Genomic DNA, 6,592 nt, shown 5'->3' with positions numbered 1-6,592 from the left:
TCTAATCCTTTGTTGTCTTTTTGGTCTAAACATCCTGTAGTTTTTCCAAAGATGACAAAAAAAAAACCCTATCATGAATGCTCCAAATATATTCACTGATGTGTCAAATAATGGTACAGCAGCAGTAGTTACCCCTGATCAAACTTTTACATTTTTAATACCCAAACAATCAGCTCAAAAGGTAGAGCTTAATGCAGTAGTACAAGCTTTTGTCATGTTTAAAGATTCTGTACTTAATTTATTTTCTGCTTTGAACTGCTTGCAGAGCTTGCCTGGACTATGTATCACTTTTATGCATTGTGAACTATCTGTTGGTGCAGCGAATTGTGGTAGTGGTGGCATATCTTTGCAGATGGTGTCATTGGTGGTACAATTTTTCCAAAAAGAGCTGTCATTTGGCTTGGTGTCATGACATTTTGCATCCTCCTCTTTTCTGCTAGTGATGGTCTAAAATTTTGGGGCCAAGAAAGGTGAGGCAAAGAACCTCACACCCCCACTGGCACCAAGGCCAAATTTTGAGGCCAAGAGAGGTGAGGCAAAGAATCTCACCCCCACACACACACTGGTGCAAAGGCCTATCTACAAGTATGGCTCTATGCTGGACCGGTAGTCAGTGACGGGTAAGATCCAATTGCAGTGGTACCAACCTAAGACAGGAGGCTGACGCCTTGAGGTCAGCTCATTCGATGACGGGTAAGAACCATATGTAGTATTGGACAACCTAACAGGCACGGTCCCTAAGCCACATTGATTGTTGTTTTATTAAACATAAGGGGGGAAATGCTGAGAGCCACAGCTGAGTCAGAATGGCCCCTGGCATTTTGCCAATAGTATTGGTTGAGAGGCGAGCCATTAAGATGATGCTGGATTGATTAAATTGTATATTAGACCTTTACTGTATGCCTAGGCCTGCTACTTTGGAGTTCTCACGGGGATTCCTGGAGAGTTCGCATTGGTTGGGGAAGTGCTGAAGGAGGGATGCCTGGAGGAGCCGCATGGGTGGCATTTGGGGGAGTTCCCAGGGAGCGTGTGTGGAGTGTGCTGGTAGAGTTCAGAAATAAAGTTTGCTCCTGCTCCAGTGGTTTATGATTTGTGCCCAGCCAGACTGCGGCAGGGGGTCGCTTCCTGGGGTGCACGCTGGCCTGGTCACCTGGACCCCACTCTGCTGGTCTCGCAGGGCATCTTCTGTGTGCAGGCCCCAGCATGCCCAGCTTCTCTGGATCCCTGGCTCTGTTCCTCTGGACAGCCGGTGTGTGGGCTTGGACACGGCTGTTCCAGCACCTCTCGTGAAAGCTGCAGGGAGGACTGGGTGACTTTTGTCCCTGCGCCTCCACCCCTGGAGTGTTTTAATGGCTTTAATTGAAGCCAGGGATCCTTGAGACCTTGTTTATGGAGCTGCCAGAGTGACAAATCTTCATTGCATATGAGGCACCAGGCCCCAGTGATCTCGGCCACACAAGAGGCCACTTCATCACTCAGCCCTTATCACCCAGCACCCACAGGACCCGCGAGAGGTGTCAAAGTTACAGATGACACAGCCCCACTGATGCCATGCAGGCTGCCAGATCCTGGGGACACATTCTGATTTATTGGACCGTCACATTCACCTCTCAAATATAAAAGGCTCCTTTTGGTCCCAGGCTGCAGAGGGAGGTTGGAGCCTTTAGGGCCAGGGTGCAGGGACAGAGGGGGACACCAGGTTCTCTTTAGTCAGTGAGCAGGACACTGGCTGTGCATCTGGCCTGGGTCCCCTGGAGGGTGTAACCAGCCCCATGCTCCCCAGTCCAGCAACATGAGACGCTGCACAGGATCATTTTAAAGCACTGTATAAATGGGATATTTGGGCTCTGTCACTTTTTTTTTTTTGGTACCAGAGATTGAACCCAGGGTCACTTAAATCCTGAGCCCACTCCCCAGCCGTTTTTATATTTTATTTAGAGACAGCATCTCACTGAGTTGCTTATGGCCTCGCTATGTTGCAGAGGCTGGCCTCCACCTTGCAATCTTCCTGCCTCAGCCTCCTGAGCTGACATTACAAGCATGCACCACTTTGCCTGGGGCCCAGTCTCTGTGGATCATGTTTTTCCTCCTCTGAAGGATCATTAAGATCCAAGCCCAGACGGAGGATATCAGCATCAGTGAGGAGGCGCTCAACCACCTGGGGAAGATCAGCACCAAGACTATTCTGAGATGAGGCAGTGGCCTCCTGGGCTAAGGTGGAGGCTGCCCAAGGCTCAGGCTGTTTCTGGGCTTCCAGGTGTGATAAGTCCTGGGACACTGTGGCCTAGATTGCTGAGGTGGCTTGTGAAAGTTAGATTGACAAGAGAGGTCCCCCTTGTCCAGCAGTTGACACACCCTCTGTGGGAGGTCACTAATCCTGCCACCTTCCTCTGGGACAGTAAATGGTCAGAGCCAGACCCTGGGCTCCGTGGGGGCCTCTCCAGCCCAGCCCCTCCCCTGGCTCCTGGCTTCTGTCCAGATGCACGAGGACAGTGGGCTCTCCATACCAAGGAGGGTGTCCCCGACAGTCGTCAAGGCCTGTGACCCATTTCCTTGCCCCCCACGTGTCCCTGGGGTCCAGCTGAGCCTACAGCTGAAGCTGCCCTGGCTGGGTGGTGGCTTCATTGACTTTTAACCTCTCTCTGCTGGAGATGCACTGGACCTTGATTTTGTTGATTTATTGTGACGTGGGGCTGAGGAGCAAATCCAGGGCCTCAAAAGTGCTAGGCAGGCACCCTGCCACTGAGCCCTGTCCCCAGCCCTCTTTTGCATTTTATTTAGAGCAAAGGTCTTGATGGTTTGCTCAGTACCTCACTAAGTTGCTGAGGCTGGCCTCCAATTTGCCATCCTCCTGCCTCAGCCTCCAGAGCCCTTGGGAAGCCACTGTACCTGGCTTGAGGAATTTCTAGACTAGGGTTAAGATGTGGGGACCAGCACTTACATCATGCTGGTGGCCTCTCTGATGGGGCTGTGACTGTTATGTTCCCATCCCTGGAAGCTCTGTCCTTTGCTGGCTCCACAACAACCAGCCAGAGCCTGGAAGGGACCCAGCTGGCAGCGTACTGCCACCTGTGGACATGGGTGGACTCCCTCTGGGCCCGGCTTGACTCCTGTCCTCCATGGAGCTGCTGACCCCAGCCAACCTGGTGGCCAAGATCAAAGGTAAGGACAGCATCGAGCAGGAGCACACGTGGAGGAGATCAGTGAGCTGTTTGATGATGCCAAATCCTCAGCCGAGATCCTGGCTGACCATCAGGACAAGTCCATGAAGGGATTTGTGTGGCAGTCCACAGGATACTGTGTCCCCCTGAGGGGCTGCATGCATGGCCTAGGCCTGGCCTGCTCCTCACCCATGAGGTCTGCGGTGTTGTCAGTTCTGTCTGAAGAGCATTTTTTAAAAATTATAATTTTGGGGATTGCTTTGGTGGAATCCTCCCTCCCCTGAGGCGTTTTTAAATAAAATATTAAATGTTATTTAGATGACACCTCCCCCCTTCCCCTCCCCCTCTTCTTCCTCCTTCCACCCCCTCCCCCCTCCCTCCCTCCCTCCCTCTTTTAAACTTCTTTTTAGGGGCAGGGAATAACTGGGATTAAACCCAAGGACATTTTTATTCAGAGACAGGGTCTCACTGAGGTGCTCAGGGCCTTGCTGAGTTGCAGAGGCTGGCCTCCAACATGCGCTCCTCCTGCCTCAGCCTCCCAAGCCACTTGGATGACAGGTGTGTGCCACCATACCCAGCTGGCCATATCTTAATTATCTACTATTGTTATATATATTTCTTCCAACATGGCCTGGCTCGAGGCCAAAGGTGTGGGTTCTGGGCCCTGTCCCCAGGAAGGGTGCCTCCGTGTCCCCCACTGTGCACTGTTGGGATTTCTCTCAGGTCAGGCCCTGGGACAAGCTCACTGTGGTGCAGGGGACAGTGAGACCAGGGTGAATTTCGAGATTTACCTCCACCTCTGCCCACCATCTCCTCATCCACTCGGTCCCATGTCCCCAAACCCAGGCATCTGAGGTTCTTCCCATGTGGGAAATGCCTCCGAGTTCTCATTGCACACTGTTCTCGGCCTATTGGGGAAGAACCTTCTGGAATGGCCAGCTGTCAGGGGCTGCTCCCTCCCACTCACTCAGTGGCCCTATAACCCTGAGGTGATCAGTGATGGGGATACGCTGAAGAGACCCAGGAGCCTACAGAAGGCTCTCAACAGCCCAGCTGCACCAGCCTGAGCAACCAGAGAGTCATTCTGGGTTTTTATCCAGTGCTCAGTGACATTCCTGAGTCATGCTGACGTCAGATGAACTTGGTCAACAGTGGGCTGGGCTTGGCCACCTGCGAGTTCCAAGTCACTGAGGTAAATGTGCAGCCACTGAGCCCAGGACACTGCCCTCCATAGGTGGACAGGAGAGGAGGGACCATGTGGATCTGAAGCGTCCTCTTGATCCAGCTAGGAGTTGGCACTCAATGATAACTGGACGCATCCACAGCACATCTTCTGCCTTCAGACAGATGGGGCAGGGGCTAGATGTGGGTTTCCATTGCACCAGATGGGAGGGGGTCGAGTGGTCAGACTTGAGTGGTGTTGAGTGTTAAGACTTGACACAAACAGGTAATAAAGGACTAGACAGAGGGAGGTTTGGGTGCGTGGGTTACCCTGCAGCTAACATTTGTTCAGCCTTCCCTACAGACAACTTAGTTCAGCCTGTCCTGCTCCTAATAGATTCATTCTCAAATAAGTAAAGCACATGGCTTTTTGTAAGACAAATACTTAGGAACTAGGATTTTGTTTTATTGCATTTGCTCTTGAATAAAATAAAAAGTATAGATCTTAGTGTATTTTCCACAATATAAGCCAATTTCCACCTCAAGCCCACAGCTCTGTCTCACTTAAAGGGCTCCCAATTGAAGAACAGCTAACCCTGGAAAGAAACATTGGAAATTGAGCTCAGAACATTTTCATTGTGGAAATTTTGTGACATCATGATTTGTTGTAGATTTTCCATGGGATTCAGATTTTCTTACAACTTAACTTCTTTCTGCATCCTAAGTCTGGGCTGTAGGAAAGAGGTAGCCCAATTGTCACTGACAAGTTTCACCGATTCTGTTAGTACCACAAAGCTCTGCTCCCTCCAAGGAGAACCGTCTGTGCTGACAGTGACCCCAGGGCCATGTTATGCCTACTACATGCCAGGTACTGTTCCAAACCCTCTGCAGACATAGTTCACTGAATCATTAAAGCAATCCTGCATGCCAGCTATTATTGTTATTATATTCTAGGGAAGGTCAAACAACTTGCTAGAATTTGCAGAGCTATTAAGGATCTGAGCAGGAATATGAGCCCAGGTAATCCAGCCCCAGACCTTCCATGACTGTTTTTGTATGTTGACCCTATGAGCTGTGACTTTGCCTGTCTGTCATGTTTCCTCCTGTCCCTGGAGCCAGAGGCACAACTGGAATGGGCATGTAACTTAGCAGAACCAAATAAATTTTTTAAGAAGATTTCTGAGCTGTTGGCCCACAGAACATTACTATTTCCTCTGAGATTTCTCCTTATAAGCAAGATGTGAGCCTGGTATTGCCCAGAGCTGTGTTTTCAGCTCATGAAGAAAAGCTGCTCTAAATAGATGCAAGCACAGATCATGATAAGTTATGCAAATAAAGACCTGATGGTCTCCCAATCAACTTCCCAACCAGAGGGCTAACAAATTCCTTTTGTATGCATAAACTGTTTTGATATGGTCATGTGGTACTTGCCCCTTTAAGAGACTTGACAAACAAAAATGCAGAGTAAAAACAAGCAAGAGAAACATGTCCTCACATTTAAACATACATGCTCACATTACAGCCATGTAGCTGAGGCCCTCAAAGACCTAACAATTAAAATGTCCACACAGAAATTCCTAAATTGAAGCTATAAATCAGGGGCACGTTGAATGAGAAAACTTGGTGAGCAGATCCACTTATCATTCTGTCATGGACCACTGCCAGCACCCCTTTGTGCTAGCTAAGGAGTGCTTCTACAAGGTTCAAAGTTGCCTCCCACAACCTGGTACACAGATCAAAGCAACCTCAGAGCACAGAGATCATGGGCTATGCTTCTAAAATACATAGGCCATAAATACAATGAGGGAGTCCAATTATTATTACATTTAGTCTTTGCTTACCTGGTCCTACAACACACACTTGATCTGGGCAGGACATGACAGGTTAGGCTAAATAGAAGGCTTCTTCTATTATTGTCCTCTTAAGTTGACTTTGTAGGAAAAAAAAAATTCAAGTAATGCCTATTGACAACTGGGGCCATTAACTATGGTGTCATGAATCTAAAACCTGAAATGGTCATCAATATCTGTGGCTGAGAAACCCACTGGTTCAGTACATGTGACTTTAAAAGGTAAACAAATTTACAAATACTTTGGCACCTTTGCCTGCTCCCCAGGGTGTGCACCAGCCTTGAGGTTCTATTTGTTCTGCTTTGTTAATTTGAAATATTGAATGGCCAAAAGCTGCAAATGAAAAAGCACCAGACAGTTTCTTGATTTCTTCACCCTTCTAATTCCACGAAATACTTAGCTTTCCCTCAAACTAAAATA

General features: G+C 48.9%; 1 pseudogene; it reads left to right on the top strand.

The window, feature by feature from the left end:
* LOC107133775 overlaps window positions 1-4,228 on the top strand; it is a 32,603-nt pseudogene extending 28,375 nt beyond the window's left edge.
* The last annotated feature ends 2,364 nt before the right edge of the window (window positions 4,229-6,592 follow it).

Source organism: Marmota marmota, unplaced genomic scaffold, assembly GCF_001458135.2.
Source record: "Marmota marmota marmota unplaced genomic scaffold, marMar, whole genome shotgun sequence".
NCBI classification, from domain to species: domain Eukaryota; kingdom Metazoa; phylum Chordata; class Mammalia; order Rodentia; family Sciuridae; genus Marmota; species Marmota marmota.
Note: the sequence above shows the minus strand (reverse complement) of the source record. Positions and strands in the feature narration are given on the sequence as shown.